This window comes from Callorhinus ursinus, unplaced genomic scaffold (assembly GCF_003265705.2).
Source record: "Callorhinus ursinus isolate GAN/ISIS: 27379988/994484 unplaced genomic scaffold, GSC_fseal_2.0 scaffold6, whole genome shotgun sequence".
NCBI lineage: Eukaryota > Metazoa > Chordata > Mammalia > Carnivora > Otariidae > Callorhinus > Callorhinus ursinus.
The window spans coordinates 72,082,802-72,106,262 of record NW_027397068.1 but is presented as its reverse complement, the minus strand read 5'-3'; the positions used below and the strand labels follow the sequence as shown (position 1 = coordinate 72,106,262).

Here is a 23,461-nt window from a genome sequence, read left to right as displayed (position 1 = left end):
GCTGGCCCAGCCCCCAGCCCATCCCCGCTGGGGACCTGTACCAGCAGCCCCATTCGCCACCAGCAGCTGTGATGAGAGAAAACCTCGCTGAAGGCCTGATAGACCAGGGAAGCCAGTTTGGACTTCTTTCTAAGTCAACATGACTGTGTGTAAACTCTGTTCAAAACCCAGAGCCTGACGTACAGCCTGCCACGCCTGCGCTTTGAGTGAGTAGTCTTAAGGAAAACCATCTTGCCCTTGACATAGGGATCAAGGCTCCCACTCCCTGCCTTCCTTTACCATCAAACGCCTGATTCCTGCCCATATGCTAATCTATAATCTCTTGAGCTTTTACAAGATCTAACCTTATAAAAACTGTTCATTCTCCAGAGCACTTTCTTCCCTGGGAAGTGCATGTTCCTGGGCAGCTGTCCTAACTTGGGCTCAAACGAAACTTTTTTCTTACTTCTATAGATTCTAAACGGTGTGTTCATTTTGTGTCGACAGCCATTTGCAGCCGAGCCTGGCCACCCACCTCCTGTGTTCGTAGATATCCTGATGCCTCGTTTCCCCTGTAAGTTCACCTGAGGTCCTGTTGTCCTTTGTAACCTGCAGAGTCAACAAGACTGTGGACAATGGACTTCATTTCTGTTTGACCTTGAAATGAGTTTTTGCATGGGACTGTCCGAGAGTCTGATATTTAGGGATTTCTCCTTGCAGCAAGATCTAATGTCACAGCTACAAGAACTGGCCCTTTTCAGAACCAGATGACAAATATAAGAGTAGCCTCACTTAGAAGACGGATCCCTGGGTGCCGGGAAGAGGCTCAGTCTCTCTGCTCCTGCATCTAGCTGCCCACAGTCCTGGAACGGGCAGCTCTCCACTGGCGACCCAGAAACCAAGGCTCCTGATTACGGGGGACAGGCCAGGAGAGGCCTGGAGGGCAAGCTTCCCTACCCTCCGGCCCCCCAAGTCTCCTCAGCCAGTGTAAGGACACTGATTTCACAACCCCTGCTTTCACTTCACGCAAAGTGGCTCATTTTCTAGGCCAACTGCAGTTCAACCACTGGGATCTGCAGAACGTCCAGGCTCTACCCCTTTTGACTGGGACAGTGGGACAACCAGCCACCCTGGCCATTGACTATTGGTCTAAGGGTTAGGACCTCACTAGTGGTGCGTTTACTCTGAATTGACGTGCTTCCAGGGATGACAAGGTTTAAGCTTGGTTTTACAGGTTTTGTTGAGGAACAGACTTCACATTAATGACCTTGCCTACCAGATGACAGAGCACTTGGCCTCCCCATTGGAACCTTAACAGCTGTCTCGCCTGAACAAGCTCATAATGGTCTTAGGGCACCCCCTCTTGGGCTTCCCAACATACCCTCTACCCTGCTGCCTAACTGAGTTCAATCTGGTCATGTCAACTGTCCTATTTACCCCTTCCACTGTTTCCCGCAGCTCTTAACCAGACAACTAATGGGACCTTGACTCTTCACTAGACCTTCTCATTTCATACTACGTCTCCTCCACCTTCCTTGTGCTCCAGCCAAATTGGCCTTCTCTTGGCTCCTCTGTCCTGTACCCTAGCTCCCACCCCAGGGCCTTTGCATATGCTGTTCCCTCCTCTGCCCCTGCTTTTCTACTCACCTTCACTTCTACTCCTTCTTCAGAGTTCAGCTCAAGTGTCACTTCCTCACAGAAGCCCTCCCTAACCACCCAGACAGGGGCAGGCTCCTGCACCTCATGCTTCCTGGCCTCTCACTTCTCCCTTGTAGCACTTATCTTAGTTGTGATGAGATCACGGTGCAGTCAGTTGTTTTTAGCCGTGCGGCTCAGTAGAATATAAGCTTTACAAGGCAAGACAGTATCTACTTGCTCATCTCTGTAATCATGACTCCTTGTATTCAGTACCAGGGGACATAGTTATAGAAATATCTGTTGAATGATTGAATGAGAGAATAGGATATACCATGTTACGAAACATAGTGGATTTCCCATCAAAACTCATTCTGTGCTATGAGAAAGGAAACGCCCATGCAGGCTCCAAGCCTGTTGACTTCAGGCTGAGAAGGGCTTCGCTGTCACCTTGGACAGCCGTCGGCCTGCAGATGGTGGAGAAGCCTTGCCTAAAGCCTCACTCCCTCTATGCTGCCCCACTGACCCCCATGGAAAAGCTGACCAGATTCTTTTACGGGCCTTTGGGGTGACTGGAAGGAGAATGGATAGTTTTCAAATAGAAGTGGTTCCCAAGCTTCATAGCCAGAGGCACATGAATTGTAGCATCATTGAAAGGGCCCTAGTCAGGGATTCAGGGATTCACCCCTGCACTGGGAGCAGGGGTGGCTGTGAGGGGAGCACCACTGTCTCTGCTCTGCCGGATGACCAGGCACTTGGCTAGTTCTGCCCAGCGGTCTCTGCATGGAGGTGCGTGCGTCCTAGCTGCCTACCCTACTCCAAAGGGAGCTTGTATTCCCTGAGAATAATGCTATTCCCTGCCGAGGACCAAAACAAGCCCACTCTGCTTTGTTCCCACAGCTCACGAGTCTGTGGCTCCGCAACGCTGCTCAGCACCAGCGACCAGACGACACAGGAGTTTAGGGAAGGCGTGACCACCTAGCAGCTGGGTGAAAACCCGAGGACTGCTGCCAGGGACCCCATGAGGACAGTAAGCTCTCTAAGCAGAGGCACCGCCTGCTTCTCTTTCCACTGCATCTCTGCTCCACGGTGTCTCTCTCTATCTGGGCCACTTTCCATCATGATCGTACCACAAAGATGCACTATGCAGAGCACACCTCTGCTTCATCCCTGCTACACTGCATCCCTGGGACAAAGCGTCAGGTTGCTCCCTGGATCATCCAGGGGTTTTTGGCATCATGTGGGTATACTCCAAAAAGAACCGAAGAGCAGGGGAAAAAAAAAAAAAAAAACCCAGTTCACAGGCAAAAAGTAGTCAATCTAAAGTGTTGTTTAAATTAAATCTTTTCTCCACTGAATTGGCCCCAAATGAATGAGCATCAGTATCCATCTCCCGAAGGCTCTCACTCACCCCAGGAAGAACTTGGGCAGAATAAAACCTCGGAAGAGCCACCAATTATTGTTATTTCCCAAAGGTCAGATGTTGTTGTCATCACCACATTGCATCATTTACCCTCAGACCCACCTGAGGAATTGGGTACAATTATTATCCCAGTGAGACTCTGGGGGTTGGGTAACTTGCCACACTGATCACAAGAACTGGGATCCCAGCACAGATCTGGGCAATGCCGGTCTTGGGTCCTACCTAAAACTCTTGGCATGAAGTGGGGTTACAGGAACCTACAACAGCATGGCCAAGCATCCTGGGAGAATGACCAAACAGGCCACTCCAGCCACGGACGGCATCTGGCAAAGCTGTCTCCGTGATTACACTGTGCTCTCTCTCTTACCCCCAGACCCCACGCTCAGGCACGAAGCCCGCATTCCAGGCTGCTGGGGTCCCAGAAAACTCATGTCCTCCCAGGCACACTTGCAGGACTGTCCCCAGCTCTTGCAGAACTGTCCCCAACTCTTGCAGAAGGCCTGGCTGTGGCTTGCGGAGCCCACAGGCTCCCTGCTGAGTTCCCCCTCCTGCTTCCTGAATGTGAAAGCCCAGCGGTGGCAGACAAGTCGTTTCTGCTTTGACACATCTGCTGCACACATTGCAAAGGAAGCCACGGCAATTGGTGGCAGGTAGGATTTTCCCTCAGCATTTGAGAATGAATATGATACAGCTGTTATCCTGATGGGTGCCTTTGAGTCACAGGTTTGATGTCAGGACTTTTGTTAGAGGATGGAGGAGACATGGCGCAATAGGAAAAGACTGGGGGACCGTTGCAGACATGGCCCCAGGGTCCCTCGAGGCACCACCACCCAGAAGTGGGGCGGGTACTCAACAGGCTGTGCTGGCCACTGAGCTGCGTATGGTGTGATGGGGAGCCAAGGAGAAGAGGGGACAAGGGCCAGGAGCAGGCCAGAGCATCGTACTACATTCAGGAGGCTTGCTTGAGCATCGTTGAGCTAGGGCCTTAATTGTAGTCAGTGAGCCTCAGTCACAGGTGTCTGGGCACAAAGAGTGGGAGTTTAAAGGTGGTGGAAAATTCTCTGGGAAAGTGATGGGAGCTTCTTCTCTTCGATGGGCAGATGAAGACCTCTTTCCCCAGCTCTCCAAACATAAGGGAAACTTGACTGAAAACCTAACTAATATACTTGGCCCTACCGAAGGGCCAGCATGCCCGGCAGGAACCACAAGATCCCCACACGGTATTTGTTACCTGTGCAGGCCACTCGGGAAAAGACACCTGGACACCACAGGGAGAATGGAGTGTCAGCAGAAGCCCTTCGAGAGGTGTGGTTGGCGATGTAAATTTATGGGCTGGGAACCAAATATCCACATACCATGATTTTTATAATCCACTTTAGTGGTTAAAACTTCAAATAAAGGTTTCAAAGTATATATGGACACTAATGATCCATAGATAAACTATCTTCACAGTAGGGAAGGATGAGAAAAATTATGAATGGAAATCCGGTTTATAGAAGAATGAAATGATGGTGGGTCTTGAGTTAAGACTGCTGCGTGGTTAGCGATATTCAAGAAGGTAAGTGAAATTAAGGTGTGTCTGACTTCTAGTAATATAGATGGATTTCATACCTTTGCCTGCATAGGAGCACGCAGCATTTCCAAGTGTTACTATCTGTAATTGACAAATTATGTGACTCATATGACCAAATTGTTCTCCTTCCAAAGACATATAAAGAAACATGGTTACCTCGCCAACCATTCTTTGTTACCAGATGTTTATTTTTAGGATATAGAGTGCATCTGCAAAAAAGCATGGAAGCACAAAACACATCAGACCTATGCTGGTGAGTCTGGCCACGGGACCAAGGCTCAAGACCGTAAATTTTGTATGGCTTGACCATATTAGGCAGAACTTACACATTCTCTTAGGAGGGGATTCAGTAGAGTGCTTTGCACACGGTGGATGCTCAATGAGTAGCCGCATTTTCTGCTCTGCTTGTCATGGTGACCACACCATCAAAATGCAAGTGACAATTTTCATATGACATTTAAGGAATCCTGTGTGACTCGGGCTAACCATATTTTGAGAGCCTGACCTGATTTAGCTCAGAATTGGTTTCACGTCAGCTCTCAATAGCCTGGCTTCCAGCTATCAATCAAACAGGTTGACTGAGCACCTTCTGTGTACCTGATACAGAGCTAGGCTCCGAGAGGCAAAGATGGATGGACCATGGCCCTGCTCTCCAAGGGCTCCCAACACAGTGGGGGTAGACAAGTGACCACAGGACAGCAAGATGTGTGTTAGAGCAAGATGCTGAGAGGCTTGCAGCAAGGTGCCCAAGTTGCCCCAAGGAGTCTAAGAAGGCTTGAGCGTGGAGATGAAATCTGCACCAGGTTTCAACAGACAAGTAAGTGGGAGTTTGCCCGGCCGGGTGGGGGCCACTGCAAGCAGAGAAGAGCACCTCCCAGTGGGCAGCACGCCGAACACCACGGCGCATCTGAGGGGCAGCAGGACACACTGCCTGACCTCATGAGCACAACGATTTCCTATCGCCACAAACTGGGGATAATATAGAACATCTCCACTTTGGAGGTAAGATGTTACTTGTATATTCATGAAATTCCTATAGAGGAGTGGATCTTAAACATTTGGAGGGGTGGGGACATGGAGACCTTTGAGAATTTGATTTAAAAAAACAAAACAAAACAAAACTATGCCCCCTTCCCCCATGCAGCGATCCTGGAGCTCCTTTTTAAGAAAAGCTCCTGGAGGCTGAAGTGCTTCCAAGCCAGCGGAACCCACCCAGGCCTGCCGCTCCAGGCACAGGTGCACCTGGCCCAATCTCCCCGCCTCTGCCTCTCTGGGATCAGCCAAGTTTCTCTGACCCAACACACCAAGAGAAGCGGTGGTGTGGTGAAACTGCCCAGCCGGAGCCAGCCCAGCCCAGAGCAGCACATCCAGGACCAAGGAGCTCAGCCAGGGGCAGGGGCGGCACAGTCCTGCTTCCTGCTGCTCACACCCGGTGGGCCTGTGGGTGGCTCTACAGCTCTGCTCTGGCTGGGTGTTTCCCCTGAGCCCGCAGTCAGCCCTTCAGCTAACAGAGTCTACCAACAGAACATTCCGTCCACAGCCTTAATGCAAGTGGGAGGCTCTCTAGATGACGATCTATGAAAAGATCAACAAAATAAAGAAACAACCGGCAAAGCCCAGGTTCACATGTAAGACTTAGGGGGTCTGGAGCCTCTACTCAGGTCATTCACCCGTCCTGTTCCCCACCTCCGGGCCTCGGGTGCCCATCTGTAAGTGGGGCCGCCCAATTCACGAGGTAGACGAGAAGTAAAACCGGGGGAGGTAATGTGGGTGAAAGTACTCTAAACTCTAAACCTTCTGAAAGGCCATGCATTACTATTGTAGAAATTACTGGAGCTTAACTAACAACATTACAGGAAAAACAACTGGCCTTTTCCTATAACCCCAAAAGAAAATTTCAACTTAAAAAAACAGCGGGACACCCTATAGAGAGACAATAGGTCTGTCATTTGTTATAAGGTATCAAAAATACTTTTATTTATTTATAACCTAATTATAGAAAGGGCAAGAAAGGAGAGGAACTCTCAGTCTAATTCCAGGTTGGATCAGATACTTCCAGAGCACTAGCTGGCATGTTTTCCTCTTCACCCCACTGTGTCTGCTCAAGAGCAGGGTCTGGGCTGTTTCCGGCCCCCCTCGGGTTCCACCAGCTGCTGCTTTTCCCCACGATTCCACAACTCTGCCCCGTGGCTTCAAACTGGTTATGGGGGATAAGCCAGTAACAGACAAGATAAATCCAGAGGACCTCCGTCGAAAGCATATGAAGCAAGGCACACAGAAGTTCAAACGTGGTTCAACACATCTTCGAATGCTTCGTTCATTTGCTGTCCCTCGAGCATTTTCCACAGGCACACTGCTGGGGGTGTAGAAACAAAATCTGCGATGCAATAGCAAATACAGACTGACAAGCAGGCAATGAGATGACAGGTTTGCAGAGAGACCAACAGTCCACACTGCAAGCAGTCCCTGGTCGTGGAGGGGGCGTCCCAGCAAACAGCAGGAGACGGGCCAGGGCCAGCCGCACAGAGCCTTGAGAATCTCAAAGGCCACGGAATACTACAGAATTTTAAGCCTGAGAGTGGTTTAAGCGTATGTATTTTTAAACATCCCCCAGATAGTTATGCAGAGGACGGAGGGGCACAGAGAACTGAGGGTGTTGAGATCTTGGGCAAAGAAACTGTCAGACACTGTTTGACGTAATGCAGGCAACATGCCACAGGAGCCGGAACTTCGGCAAGGTGACAAGGAAAAGGGTAAATGAGAAACACTTAGCAGGGAGAATTCGGATATTTGGAGAAGGAAAAGTCCTGACCCCAGCTCTCAGCCCTGTCACTTGCTATCTATGTGATCTGCAGATTAAATAACATCCCCGAGCCTCAGTTTCATCACCTGGCAAATGGGCTTAATGGTACAGGAGTGTCATGAGGATTAAAAAGAATGAGTAAAGAGATGAACCCGGCCCATGGCAGGCACTCAAGAAATGTCAGCCTCATGGAAGGAAATGGTAACTTGTGCCAAGGTTGCATCAAACTTGAAAATAAATAGCAGGGAAAAGGGGACGCGCAGAGAAGAGCCACGGTGGAAGCCTAATGTTGGGCAACGAGGCTGCCTGAAGGACTTCAGGAGGAACTCACATAAAACATGTGCCTGGAGAGAGAGCTGTGACTCCCCTCCGAGTGACTCCAAATGCAGATGACCCCAGGTCATGGTGTCCAGAGGATCTGCTTCTCCGCTGCTTCCAAACCCCAGCCCCTAGGAGACCTCGGGCTTGCTACCTCTCGAGTCAGTTCAACAACACTTCTTCCCTTTGGTTCCCCTTTGCAAAGCCACCAGTAACTCAAAGACCCCCCCTCCCATACTTCACTGTCCTCCCTCCCTTTCTGCCAAACCCACAGACAGATGGAAGGAGTTCCCACTGAGGAAGTGAACTAGAGTTAAGTATTTCCTGGCTCCCTTCTGGTAAATCGCACGTGTGAGGCTGTTGACCACACTCTTCCCTTCCCCCTGGTCAAGCGTGTTCAGGCCAGGAGCTGACTCAGGACTCTGGGGGTACCCCAGCTCCTTACCTGTGTCAGGTGCTGGGGGAGCAGAGCGCGGCCAGCACTTTCACTGTGGGAAGCCACCAACCGGCTCTCCGCTGGAAATTCACCACCCGTGGAAAGATAAAGGGCAAGGTTATTTCCCTTCACCAATTATTTGCTACATCACTGGTTTCCTATTTCAGTTCGTTTTAAAAATTTCCCCTAGGCTGCGAGTGCGGAGGCCTCTGTGTTGTGAAATATGGTTAGCTCGGGGTGCTTTTTTTTCATGACATCACTCAGATAGGGAGGGGTCTGGGGAACCTAAAGCCCCAGGGGAGGCCTGTTTTTCTGGGATCTCAAAGAAATGCAAAAAAAAGGGGGGAGAGGGAGGGGCAGTTAGGGGGGAATAGCAATGAAAGGAGAAGGAGAAAGAAAAGAGTGTCTCCATGGAGATTAAATGTGGAAGACCACTGGCTGAGCCGACTTCTAAAGAAAGAAACTTTACCTACTTCCTTTTACTGGTCATGTTATCTGTGTGTCCACTGTTGTTTTTTTTTTTTTTAATCTCAAACAATTATCTGACAGATTTAGATCTGTTACTCTCCATACGCTTTACAACATCATATTAAAAATATTCAAATATTTTGCCCAAATTGCCAGAGGCTCTGTATCATCTGGATGTTTTCCTGTGCTCTAAATCTGCAGGTAACTAGGAGGAAGTGGGCCAGAGGTCAGAGCATTATGCTTAAATAAATTAATTTAAATAATACTTAAATACATGCTTAGAAACAGTTGACAGAATTTTGGAGTACTGGCTCTTTAAATAATTGGCAGTAACACTCGGCTCACTTCCTCACCCCTTCATTTTCCCTGCCTGACCTCCCAGGCATTTGAAAGCCCAACTTCTGGCTTAGGCAGTGAGGCAGGCTCTGATGGGTGTAAAGAGACAGACAAAGTGGTGTTCCATACTAGCGAGTTATTATCCTGCAAATATATCCCTCAAATAATCAGGCATTTTTCTCAGTAAACTCAGAGAAAACCAAACACATTTACAAACAGTGGAGGAGGTTCTAGTTCCTAGCTCCTAGGGTTTGAGGCCCACCCCGTTCCTCTATCCTGACCCCCTCCCTAATTAGTTTGTTAGCCATCAGCAAAGGTTGAAAAACCCCTGCTTCACAACCCCAGGCTTCACTGGGGGCGTATCAATTCTGGACACCAGTTCATCTTGAAAGCGGGCGGAGGCGGTGGGAAGTGTGTGGTGGGTGGGAAGGTCAGAGAACTCTAGAGTGATTCTAACGAGTAGCATCTTTTCATCGGGGAGCTCAAATCCAAGACTCATGCCACATCACAGATTCCCAGAAAATACTGAAAAAGTGACATTTTTTGTATTTGCTTTAAATAACAGAAATAGGGTTCTTAAGCCCCAGCACAGCTTTTTTCAAACATCACGTTTGAATTAAACAGAAGTTTCCGTGAATAAAATATTCACTTTCCAGAGTTAGTACTGCTGTCTGTCTTTAGAATGGAAGACGGTGGAGGTGAGCAGGAGTCGAAGTAACCAGACAAGAAGGCTAAGCAGGTGGACTTGACCTTCCGGGTTGCTTACAGGTGTATAGTGTGTTCTCAGCAACAAATCTGAACTCAGAAATTTAGAAACTCATTGAGTTAACATCAACGACCACGATAGATAATCATTTTTTCTCCTTGGGAATGTATGCAATTATACATTTTCAATATTTGCATTAGATTAGGGGAGGCTATGTCAACAGAAGTGCAATATTAATTTTCCTGCTGGTAGGACAACTGTATACTTGCTACATCTCCTCTTGATTTCTCTCCCACTCCTCAGAACACTCGTGCGCGTGTACAGATGTGTGTAAAATGTATAGGTGTTCGGGACACTTATCCAATCTAATTCATCATGGTTCTCTGAAACAGGAGTGCCCACCCAGCAGATCTTTACAACTGTCCAAGCAGTTACTAGTTAAGCTCATTGATGGGGCCCAAACAATGCCTTAGTCCCAGGAACCCAGGTTGTTAACTCACCCCCAGAGAAAGTTGAGCCTGCAGAGCAAACACCCTTCCTTCCCCAGGTAGCTGCCTTGAACTGCTCTGGGCAGAGAGGGAAGGAGAAAGACCCAGTGGCCTCAGCCCCGCTCCTCACTTTGCATCCTCTCCCTACCCCACGCCCATCTTATAATGGTGGTAAGTTAGCTGCACCCAACCTCAACGTGAAAACAAGCGTCACCCACCGACTAGGTAACTCCTGCATCTCCTCTGGGAAAGGAAGAGGGGAGGGGGCCAAAGAGGCTGGTGGCCTGTATCCACCTAAGGAGGCACCAGAGTGGGAAAGATGGCCGCGGGGCCAACCCAGTGGGCAGCACCCCACCCCTCATCTCTCCCTGCCTGGCATTCTTCTCCCCTTGGTTTGGGGGATTCCTCTCCTCTTCAAGAAGATCAGAAAGTTGAAAGGAAATGAAAAGCACCCTCGTGAGGAGGGCCCCCGGGGCCTCAGGCAGTTTCCAAGGCTGCAGCTCAAAGAAGGATCAGGGGCAGGAAGCCACCTGGCAGGCCACCAGCAGGCACTGGGCGCAAAAGAATGTTCTGAGCCTGAGTGAGAGATACAGTGGCCCTATGAACACACGGGGAACCAGGGAGTGTGACCACCCCCCCCACACACACACACACACACTACAAACAAACCCAGGCTGCAATTAGAATCTCAGGGCAACGACTACATGGAAAGTCACCTTGCGGGCTGGTCAGGGTTTGTCCTCTGGAAGTGAGTCTGCCCGCCAGCTGTCGAGTCCTTTATTGCCACGACACAATCCAGATAGCACTAGACTAGAGCAGATCACAGAGCTCCGGGGCCGGGGGGCGGGGGGTGGGGACAACACCACCCTCGCAACGCACTTTCAGGACTGAGCACCTACCTGCCCAGAATGTCACACATATCGACTCAGTCATCACACCCATTTCACAGATGAGGGGAGGTGAAGCTCTACAGAGGGTGAGTGCTTGCCCAAGTTCCCCAAGTGGCAAAAGCTGACCTTAAACTTGCATCCTATTCTCCAAGTGCACCACTCCGCCAAGCCCCCTCCCCTCTGGTCCTGGAGGCATCTGACTGACGTGAGCCACACTCCCCAGTGGCCTGTGCACATCACAGAGGCTTCTCTGTGTTTTTCAGAAACAGACAGGCACAGGGAAATGTCTGACAGCCTTCCAGAAACCACACTGGCAGAGAAAAGCCATGGGGTGGAAGGGGGATACGCACATTACGCTTGTGGTGTTCGTCGGGGAAATAGTGGGGCCCCCTGAGGGAAAGCTCCGATGTCCAGGGTCAGCAGCAGGGTCTTCACACAAAGCATGTCCCAGAGCCGTGGGAAAGACATGGGTGACTGCTGTATCAACGGAGGAAAGGACCAATTTTGCACGGATGATCATGAGTGTAGCCACACTGGGGCGGAGGGGGGGGGGGAAGGCTGTAGCATTTTGCCTCTGTTTTATAGCAAGAAGAGCACTTGCGAATTTTTTATACTTTGATTTCCCTTGAAAAATTCTATTTTAAGCTCGGGGGGGGGGGAAGTGTGCCACATTTTAAAGAGCTGCTCACACCTACCCACCATGATTATTTTTTCTAGATGCTTAGAGATTTCAAAGAATTCAAAACATCTGGCATCCTCCGGCCCGTATCCCTCCCGGCCAGGGCTGTGTTGTTTTCGGAACCCTGAGAAATCCCCCGGGGTCACAAACGGCAGCGGGGAAATCCTGACCCCCTCTCACTCCCAGCGCAGCGGATCCGGAGAAAGGGAAGCGGGCCCTCCCAGCCCGTGGCCGCCGGGCCGCTGCGCAGGCGCGCGCTGAACCCCGCCCCCGCCCCCGCCCCCTCCCACTTTCGGTGCCAAGAGGACCCGGAGCCCTCCTCCGCAAAACAGGCTAGTGCTGGCTAGCAGTTGGCCAGTCGGGCGGCTAAGGGAAGGAATGCAGGGTGCTGGGTCCCTTCAGCTCTGTGAGCCTGCATCTGTTGCAAAGGACGGCCAGCTGCGAGCACCCAGGGGGCGCTCTGGGCCAGTTGGAGGCACGTGATGCCCGCTGCCCGGAGACCTCGCTGGGGCCCGCCACGTGGCCTCCCCTTGGTTGTGGGGCGGCAGCAGAGCCAACCCTCAAGCCCTGGGATTGAGCCTTCACACCGATGCTTTAAAAGGACTTGAATACAGGAATCTTTCTCTAACACTTCCCCAAAGGAGAATCAGGGTGACAGCACTTTTGTAGAAGATATATTAGATGTGCGCACACTCTCCGTGGCTCCATGGCCTGGCCCTATGAACTACCTTCATCCCCTCCAATGGGTCTTGCTCCTCATGCCCCTTTTTCCTCTGTCCGCGCTGCTCTGGCCACGTCGGAGGCCACCACCCTCCCTGTGGCTGGCTCTAACTCTTGCTTGGGGTTGTGGCTCCATGCACATAGCACATGCTCTGGAACCGAATCTCAGCTCTGCCGTTTACTAACCATGACCAAAGTGCTATGTGCCTTGGTTTTCTTGTCCGTCAAATGGGAATAAAAATGGGATTTACCCCATAGGACGGCTTGGGATGCGGATGAAAAGAATGACATGTAGGAGGTTAGAACAGGGCTGGTGCACATGTCGTGTCCGCTATGAAGAGGAGTCCTTTCTGAAGAGCTTTCCAGGAAGGGTTCTGAGGTTCTCATCCTCAGCCCAAGAGAGAAGAGGTCTCAATCTCCTCCGCTAGCCTAAAAGTTCATTGTTAATAATTTATTAGCTAATCAGTACTGGTGTGGGTTGAGGGTCTACTTTGCCCAAGGCATTTTGGGGCACTCTGGCGGTGTAAGACAGAGAAGAGAGCCCAAGCTCTCCAGGAGCTTATAACGTAGCAGGAAAGTTTATATTTCACCGGCCCTGATGGACAAAAGGGAAGGAATGATGACTAACTCTTTAGTTTATTTTAGTTTTTGTTGTTGGTTTGTTTTTTGTTTTGTTTTTTTTTTTTAATTCGGAAAGTGAAACTCCTGTGTGTTTGGGATATGTATCCAATTTATCTAATTTAGTTTAGAGTGGAACGTTCTATATGCTTTTAGGATGTCCTTGGTACCATATTCAAATATGTATAAGGAGCTATTTTGAAGAAGTTTTATTCAATTTTTATGGGATTTGATATCTGACTTTTAAAGCATTATAGAACTATGAGCCACAGCCATAGTTATGCGTTATTAGCATCAATGAGTGAAGATCTATGATAGCCGCAGAAATTTATTGACAAGAACACACCCTTTGCCTCCCCAGCCAAGGGAAAAAATGCTTTCAGTTGCGTTTCACTATAAATAGTATGAGACACAAAGAAGTTAAGTGTATTTCATAACATGACCAGATGGTTTTGAAATCTCCTTTTACCCTTGAGGCAATAGCAGTTCACAGTTAATACCTTCCACCCCCCAAGACTGGCTTATATAATTTGCAGAACCCAGGGTGAAATGAAAATACGGGGTGCCTTGTTCAAAGAGCAGAACATGAAACCAAGTATAAGTATCTTCTGAGCATGGGAACCCATGTGATTGCACAGGTCATGTGTCCATGAGACTGGCCCAGATGCCCCCTCTTATTGATTTAATATATTTTAACATGAACATTAATGTATTAACATATTTAAGGAATTTTAAAGCTTAACACCTTTGCTTGACATATTTATCAATATTTAACAACATTCCCTTTGCTTCACAAAAGATCTTATTTCTTTTCCCAAAATCATATTTTAGAATAAAATAGATACATCTACAGCATTATTTTTTTTAAAAAGTAAGAGCTATATAAATGCTTTTTTCTTATTTAAAAAAAATAAGAGCTATATAAATGTTTTCTGTCAACTTAAATAAATGTAATTGTTTTAGGCTGAAAATGTGACTTCAATGTAGATTTCACTATGTGCCCTTATTCACCCATCCTGGCTCTCATCTTATAAAGGCTATACTATCAAACAACAGGACTGGGAAGAATGTAGATTGCTTGTTCCTATTGACTAAAATAACAGATACCTATTTATTTCTCACACCTTGCAAAAACTTACTCATCAAAACTTATCCAGAACAACACATTTGGAAAGACAAATTTAAGAGCCACCCCAAGAGCAAATCTGCTGACTATTTTTTTTAAAGATTTTATTTCTTTATTTGACAAAGAGAGAGAGCACAAGCAGGGGGAGCAGCAGAGGGAGAGGGAGAAGCAGACTTCCTGTTGAGCGAGGAGCCCAGTGCGGGCCTCGATCCCAGGACCTGGGGATCATGACCTAAGCCAAAGGCAGACACTTGACCGACTGAGCCACCCAGGCGCCCCAAACCTGCTGAATATTGCTAACACAACAGTGTGTGCTTACTTTGTGCCAGCCATTGTTCGAAGCCCTTCCCCTGTAGTAACTCATTTAGTTCTCAAAAAAATTCCCTTCAGTTAGGAAATGACATCCCATCACTTGTGCCATAATCTATTCTTCAAAACAAGTCAACAAGTCCAGCCATACTGGAAAGGAGGAAAATTAAGCTTCACATTTTGGGGGAAGATACACCAAGGGAATCATGAACATATTTTTAAAACCATCTCATTGACATACAGATTATATTTAAAATGAAATGAGACCAGATAAGAAAACCAAAAGAGTGAGTATGAAGAAAATAGTAAGGGAGACCAAAGAGTGAGCCCTTGGAGGCTTCAACATTAAAAGGTGAATTTTCTGTTTTCTAGATAGGCAAAAGAGTTATGCAACTTCCCAAGGTCACCGCCAGCGAGGGGTGGAGCTGGATGCAGGACCTAGGCAGTCAGGTTTCAGAGCCTGTGTGCTTCATTACTTTGCTGCTCTGAAGGAAACCACCAAGGCCCAAGTTCAGCGAATAAGCAGACTAATGGAAGTGTACAAACTGATATTTGCCATATGGTCTGGTGGGTAAGATCCATGAAAATTATTATTTCTTCTTGGGTTCTTGGCCTCAATGTTTCTCCCCCCAGATGGTGGTGCTAGGTATATAACCATTCATTCATTTATTCAACAAATTTTTGTTGAGCTTCTCTATATGTCAGGCACTATTCTAGGAACTTGGAATAAAATAGACAAAGAATCCTGCTCTTATGGGGCTTATGGTCTAGCAAGGGGCAATAGAAAATAGATAAGAAACTAATAAATGATCTAGTGTGTTGGAAAGTGCACTGGGGGGAAACATAGAATTGGGTAAAAGGAATTGGCAAATCATAGGAAGAGGAGGGTCAGGTGCCATAGTGAATGGAATGGACAGTATAGGCCTCATTGCAAAAGGCATTTTTGAGCAAACATATGAAGGAAATGAAAGAGTTAGCCAAGACACCAGGAGAAAGAGCATTCCTGGCAGAGAAAACAGCAAGAGCAGAGCCCTAAAGGCTGGAGTGTGCCTGGCATGGTAAAGGAGCAGCAAGGCGTCAATGGGGCAGGAGGGGAGGGAGCGAGGGGAGGAGGCTGAGATGAAGTCAGCAGGTAACAGGTGCCAGGTCAAGCAGGGCCTTGTGGGACCTTAGGAGGACTCTGGTTCATCTCTTTTGGCCAAGGGAGATGGGAAGCCGTTGAAAAGATTGTAGCAGAGCAGTAATAGGATCTCACTTATGTGTTTTTCAGTTTTGGGGGTTTTTAAAGGTTTATTCATTTATTTGAGAGAGAGAGAGCGTGCACACATGGGGTTGAGGGGAGAGGGGCAGAGGGAGAGGGAGAGAGAGAATCTCAAGCAGACTCCCCACTGAGCATGGAGCCTGATGCAGGGCTGGATCCCACCACCCTGAGATCATGACCCGAGCTGAAACCAAGAGTCAGATGCCCAACTGACTGAGCCACCCAGGTGCCCCTGATCTCACCTATGTTTTAAAGGAAGCACACTGGCTGCTTTACTGCAAATAGCCTAGGTCAGGGGAGATGCCAAAGGCAGAAAGAAGGAGACCTGTTAGCAGATCACTGCAGTAATCCAGGCAAGGACAATGGCAGCTCAGCCCAGAGAAGGAGCAGTCAATGTAGATGCCTGGATTCTGAACAAACCTTGGAGATTAGGCCAGTCTACCAAATTTGAGGTGGAGTGTTAGAGAAAGAGAGAAATTTTTTTTTAATTTATTTAAATTTTAGTTAACATACAGTGCAATATCGGTTTCAGGAGTAGAATTCAGTGATTCATCACTTATGTACAACACCCAGTGCTCATCACAACAAATGCCATCCTTAATACCCACTACCCATCTAGCCCATCTCCCACCCACCTCCCTCCATCACCCCTCAGTTTGTTCTCTATCATTAAGAGTCTCTCTTAAAAGTCCTCCCACTCTCTCTCTTGAGAAAGAGAGAATTTTAAAAAGGACTAAAATTTCTTGGTCCAGGTAACCAGAAGGATGGAGTGGGCTTCCACTGCAATGGGAAAGACTGGGATGGAGCAGGTTCTGGACATGTGAGACCAGCAGTCCAGTTTTGGACCTGTTGAGTTTGAGATGCTTGTTAGACATCTGGAAAAAAAAGTAGGGAGACAGATGGATATGGGAGTTGACTGCATTATCTGTTGCTAGGTAACAACTTACTCCAAATGTAGCAGCTTACAACAACAATCGTTTATTACTCCAAGGTGTCTGTGGGTCACAAGTCTGGGAGCCACTTAGTTGGGTAGTTCTGGCTTAGGGACTGCAACCAAGGTGTTGGTGGGGCTGCAGTCTCATCTGAAGGCTAGTTTGGGGAAAGATCAGCCTCCAAGCTCACTTGCATAGCTGTTGGCAGACCTCAGAAGATCCACTTCAATATACCCACATGGCTGTTGGTAGCCTTGGATCCTCACTATATGGGCCTCTCACAGCATGGCATCTGGCTTACCTCAAGAAGAGTGATTCAAGAGACAGCGAGGAATTACTCAAAATGGAAGCTGAAGTCTTTTTATAACCTAACCTTGGAAATGACCTTCAATTACTTCTGCCACCATAATCTAGTCAGTAGAAGCCAACCAACAAGTCCAGTTCACACTCAAGGCAGATGAAATTAAGGACACTTCCACCTCTTAAGGACAGATATACCAAAGGATTCCTGGACATATTTTTAAAACCATCACATCTGCATGGCTTTCAATATAATCTGCACAGATTATATCTAAAACCGTGAGACCAGAATAGCTCACCAGAAGAGTGAGTGTGAAAAAAAAGAGAAAGGGACCAAGGATGGAGTCCCAGAAGGTTTCAACGTTAAAATGTTGCAGAGAAGATGAAGAACCATCAGAAGAGATCAAAAATGAAAGATTTGTCAAGTAGGAAGAACACCAAGAGAGTGTGATAGGTGGAAACTGAGTGGAAAGGTGCATCAGGGAAGAGAGAGTGGTCTACCCTGTCAAATGTTGCCATTAGGCAGGATGACCATTTATCCTGGCCTGCCCAGGTCCATCCCAGCTCACTCTGGTTTTGTCCTGGTGTTGTTGCTAAGAGGGCCCCCTTTCACCCTGAAACACAGCCCAGTCTGATGATGAATTATATGGACATCCCATACATAAGTCAAGTGGTATGGGCACTGAGACTTGGGAATTGGATAAGGCAACAGAGAGGTCATTGGTAACCAGAGGGGATCATCTAATTAGTGATTCACTGTGATAATATATCAGCATCCTTTTCATTCAAAATACTTTTTCTATTAAAAGTTATTAAAGAGTTATGTAAAATATTAGCCAAGATTAGCATAAATATATGCAATAACATAACAAACTGAAATAAGATTTTATAAATCACAAAGGCAATTAGTTCACTAAATTTTAATTCTTCTCAATCACTAATTGATGTAATCAGAGATTACACTAAAGCTTAAGTACAGCTTTAATGCAAACTCACTTTATGAATTAGCAATCTGGAAAAAATTAGGACTATCACAAAGCTACAGAACTGATAGACTTTCATGTTGTCGAAACAAAATAATTTGACAAACTGGCAAAAAACCATCTTCAATGTGATCCAAGTAGATAAAATAGAAACAGACATCCAAGAGTCCTATTTATTCATAATTATGCATGAAATGCTTTTCACTTGATAAAATGTATTAAAAAAAAAAAAAGCTCTAGTTACTGCTTGTCCCCAGCTCCCATGGCTGGCTGTCCCTGCTTTCACCTTCCCTGCTGTCTACTCAGAAAGGGACAACCTCCAATGCACCCGTCTCCACTTAGCCTACGCCAAATTTGAATAATGTCTGTTGCTTCCTTGTTCCTTGCTATGGCCCAGGCACTATGTTTATTGCTTTACAAATCTTAACATATTTCATCACCTACAACAGCTCCGTGAAGTCGTGTGGTTCCTGTGCTGCACCTTGCATACTTGCTCAGGTCACGGAGCTGCACTACCGCCTTGTAGTAATTCTCTTTTGTCAAGTGAACAATTACTTAGATGCATTATTTGCCTTTGTTGAAAAATAAACTCTGGCTCATTTTTGGCACTATTAAGAAATGGAACACTGACATTAAGTTGCATTTTACTTATCTGGTCTTAAATAATGTTTTTCTGGGGTCATTGGCTCCATTGAAAAAGGCATCTCCATCCATAGGAGCAGGCTAGTGTCTTGATTGCTCAGGTGAACAATGGTGAGGTAGATGGTAGAAATGACAATTTTTTATAAAATCTTTCTAAGTATTTTCTATCTGAGTCATGTTCTCATTTGAACTATCAGAAACTAAGAAATGATTGTATCTGTGGAGGATCCTACCTATAGGTATCAGCACTCTGACTGTGGGGCTCTATCTGAGGAATCGGCTAGGGGTCATGACCGCATGACCACTCTAGGTGCAGTTGAGAGCCTTTCACAAGAGTGCCATGCTGGAAAATCAGCCCCCTGGGAAAAGGCAGCTAGGGAGCCAGGGCATGACACAGAGGGTTGCAAACAGACCAAAATCCCAGCACTCACTGAGTGGTTGCTGTAAACTCTGAAGCCGTTTACCTAGCCTAGTACCTAATTTTATCTTTACAACACCCTATATATCAGCTACTATATTAGTCTGCTAATGTCACTAATGTCATAAAAGTAACATGGAACAGATCATCTCAAAATAGAGTAGTTTACAAAAACAAGCATTTACTTGCTCACGCATCTGCAAGTCATCTAGCATTTGGCTGATCTAGCTGGGCTCAGCTGGGCGCCTACAACACGGTAAGTTCAGGTGTTCCCCAGTGTCTCGTATTCTTCTGGGACCTGCGGGACACTCAGGGCATGTGCTTCTAATGGTGATGGTGGAAGTGCGAGATGGCACACCCAGCCTCACGAGCATGTCTCTTTCAGGTCTCACGTACCCTAACATTCTCTTGTCTAAACAAGTCCAGTGGCCAAGCCCAAGGTCGAGAGTCAAGGATGTACACTCTGCCCACCAGGAGACCATGTCAGAGACGTGGACATGTAATATTACTACAGGGGCATGAAGATCAGGATTAAGAACTAGATCCAGCACAGGTGCTATCATTATATTCATCTTAAAGATGAGGACACCAGCAGGGGTTAGAAGACTTGCCCAGAGTCCCTGTAATGTTAAGCAGAGATGCTGACATTTAAACCCAAGAGACCAGCTGCAGACCCTAAGTTCTTATGCAGGGTAGCTCAACAGGAACGAGGCAAATGCTCAGGTGGGCCAGGAAAGACACATGAAAGGTCTCAGACACAGAGTAAGAAAAGGCCAGGGGAAGGAGCAGGCCAGGATCAGCCTAAGAGGAACCCCACCCATTTTGATCTCAAGTCTCCCCCAGATTCTTTATCCACAGGCTTATAGAGTGCTCCTGTTCTTGGCTATAAATTGGCAAATTTACACCCCCAAATAGAAAAGTTAGTCTTAAAATCTTTTCAAAATTCCACCAATTATCCAAAAGTTTATTCTTTTCATATTTTTTCTATTGTTTCAAGTTGTCTGCGACGAGTAAAACAAAAGTACAGCTTTAAATAAATAAATATATAAAGTTTAAAAATATAACTGTAGTATTTCTCCACTGTTTGAGAAATGGTTCATGGGAAGTTTTTCTGTTAGGATTTGAATATGTTTATATATTTGTAGTTCACGGAATTCCAAAGGTTTTTCCCTTTACAATTATTAAGTTTTGAGAATTTTATTAGAACCTAAAAATCTACTCTATTTACATATCTAGGACAGGAATAGATTTCAAGTGCTTCAAAAACTATTTTCTATATATTGTAATCAATTTTGTGTGCAATAGACAAAAATGTAATAAAATCAATATAACTCATTTTTTAATTTTAATAACTACATTAAATAAGTACTTACAATAAAAATAAGGTAAGTATAGTTCAGACTGATGAGGAGAGGTTTTTATGTCTTAAAATTTTAATATTTTTATTTTCTACTACACAAAATAGTTCTAATTTAGGCAATATGTCTTAAAACTCAGTGAAATACAGTCTTCTATCAATTGGTTTCTTTTTTAAAGATTTTATTTATTTATTTATTTATTTATTTATTGAGAGAGAGAGAAAGCGCAAGAGCAAGCATGGGTGGGGGGTAGAGGGAGAAGCAGACTCCCCACTGAGCAGGGAGCCCGACGGTGGGGTGGGTGGGTGGTGGGCCTTGATCCCAGGACCCTGAGATCATGACCTGACCCAAAGGCAGACGCTTAACCACTTAACCAACTGAGCCACCCAGGCACCCCTATCAATCAGTTTCTTATTGTTGACCAAATCAAATCATAATAGGCTAACAGATTATGAAACAGTAATTCAAAGAAAATACCATCGAAGGAGAAATGATGATCTTGTTTTAACCCCAGAATAGATCAAATTGTAATTGCTTAATATGTAGGTGATGCAACACTGGTACTTTCATAGAAACAAAAAGAATTCTTATGACTAATGTCATTGCACAATTGATCTGTCCACCCTGGTTCCCTGTGAAACTCATTTCTTTTAGGTGCAGATAATTGTACACACAAATTATACCTTTGTTTTCCAAAATCTTGAAATATAACTGTGGTAAAACTTCTGGCCATATTATTAAAATAAATTTACTGTCTAAAAATGGGACCTCTTGTTTGATTATTGGATATGAAACTTTAAAACTAGCCTATGGCATATATTTCACATCTTACATGCAATTATTAGAAAGTAAGAGAGAGTTGCATCAATCATTTAACTCAGAAATTTAGGAAAGCAAAATTAAAATGGACCCTGATGAGGAGAAAAAAGCAAAAAGAAAATTAAAAGTTGGAAATAAAAGTTTCAGAATGTAAAAATAGAAATAAAAAAATCTAGTTTGGATAGCAAATAAAATTATTAGAATATACGAATAAATCTAAGGAAAATGTTCAAGACCTTTATAGAGAACATTCTGATTAAATATGAAATAAAAGAAGACTTCAGTACTGCTGAGCTCTGCCATATTCATGGATGGGGAGACTCAGTTATGAAGCTCTCTTTCTCCCCCAAATCACTGTATTATTGTTGTGCTGATCAAAATCCCCAGGGGATTTTTTTTTTTTAAACATAACTGCTTCTTGGGCACCTGGGTGGGTCAGTTGGTTAAGCGACTGCCTTTGGCTCAGGTCATGATCCTGGAGTCCCAGGATCGAGTCCCACATCGGGCTCCCTGCTCAGCGGGGAGTCTGCTTCTCCTTCTGACCCTCCCCCCTCTCATGCTCTCTCTCTCTCTCTCTCTCTCTCTCTCTCTCTCTCTCATTCTCTCTCAAATAAATAAAAATCTTAAAAAAAAAACATAACTGCTTCTTAAATTCTTAAATGTGCAAAAACAGCCAACACAAGTTCGTGAAGAAAAGCAAAGAAGGAAGACAGGCTCCACCATCTACCATCTACCAAAACAAAATATAAACCTATAGAAATTAGAATGGATGTCTTTGGATAGCGGTATTATGGATGATTGCTTTTTTCTTGTTTGTATTTTAAAAGTGACCCTCCTCTGAAAAGAAAATATACAGTTGACCCTTGAATAATGCTCGTCGTGGCTGCATGGGTCTACTTCTACAAGGATTTTTCACAGTATGGTACTGTAAATGTATTTTCTCTTTCTTATGATTTTCTTAATAATATTATCTTGTTTCTAGCTTACTTTTGCAAGAATACAGTATATGGCACATGTAACATACACAGTGTGTGTTAGTCAACTGTTTATGTTATCAGTAGAGCTTCCAGTCAACAGCAGGCTATTAGTTAGTTACATTTTGGGGGAGTCCAAAGTTTTATGTGGATTTTTGGCTTCTGGGGGTGGGTGCACCAACCCCTGCCTTGTCCTAGGGTCAGCTGTATAAAATAAACATATCTAGTTACTGCAGGAACAAAGCAGAGGTAGGAGAGGAACTGGGAGACACTTGAGGTGATTTTAAAACACACTTAGAAACATCAGCAGGGCTGACAAGTGGCCGCACTAGGACATGATTCTGCAAACTGAGTATGCGATTCTCTATCTAGGCACTGAGGTCACATTTCTGCAAGTTACCTAGTAATGTTTGCATCATCACAGCCTGTACTGCCAGATGCAGAGATAGATGCCTACGTTTGCTATCAGTGGATCCCAGTGTTACCATTTGCACACAAACAAAATCTTGCTAAATTGTGTTGGTTATAATAAATGCAAATGCAATCCACTTTACCAAGAAGCCAATCCTTTTTAAAAATTTTGTTTTTTAATGTTAATTTGAATGTCAGGGTCCTTTTTGCGAAGCATAGAACCAGTGCCATAAAAGTGGGATATTTTCTTTTCTGCCACTTTGCGGTGGAGAACCGAGCACCTGCCGGAACACTGTCATTTTCCAGCGGGCTCCAGGGACAACAGGCTCATTATCCAAGGCAATCTGCTTTATCTTCTTTTCTTGGGAGATGAGTGCTGACCAAGGGATTACTGGATTGTCTCCCTTAGTTGAGGCTATCAGGTTTTGTGGTGGGCCAGCAGAGTTTTGAAGTGAATGTGAGCTTTGGAGACAGACACACAGATAGGTAGTTTCAGTCCCTCTCCTGTTGCTTCTGAGCTCTGTGCGTACACCCACAAACTGAAGTCATCCAGTTCCCTTGTAGGTGTAAAGATCTAATGTTAGTGTATCAAGCTCTTGGTGCTTCATTTAAAAACCAAAAGTGAGTAAATTTTTAAAATAGTATTGGGGGGTGTAAGTAATTCAAAATTCCTGTAAGGTCTTTTTTCTTTTCCTTTCTTTTCTTTCTTTCTTTCTTTCTCTTTCTTTCTTTCTTTCTCTTTCTTTCTTTCTTTCTTTCTTTCTTTCTTTCTTTCTTTCTTTCTTTCTTTCTTTCTTTTCTTCTTCTTTTTCTTCTTCTTCTTCTTCTTCTTCTTCTTCTTCTTCTTCTTCTTCTT

General features: G+C 45.7%; 2 long non-coding RNA genes across 4 annotated transcripts in view; one reads left to right on the top strand and one right to left on the bottom strand.

Annotated features, from left to right (window-relative positions):
• Positions 1 to 23,461, bottom strand: part of LOC112819376 (uncharacterized) — a 228,666-nt gene that overhangs the window by 66,151 nt on the left and 139,054 nt on the right. The window lies entirely within an intron of this gene.
• On the top strand, positions 3,188 to 8,784 carry LOC112819374 (uncharacterized). Of its 3 annotated transcripts, none has more exons than XR_012378633.1 (3): positions 3,188 to 3,687; positions 4,277 to 4,595; positions 5,217 to 8,784. It is a non-coding gene; the product is annotated as an uncharacterized lncRNA (long non-coding RNA). The 3 variants fall into 3 exon arrangements; XR_003206832.2 differs by having other exon boundaries at positions 4,277 to 5,612; positions 5,755 to 8,784; XR_012378632.1 differs by having other exon boundaries at positions 4,277 to 8,784.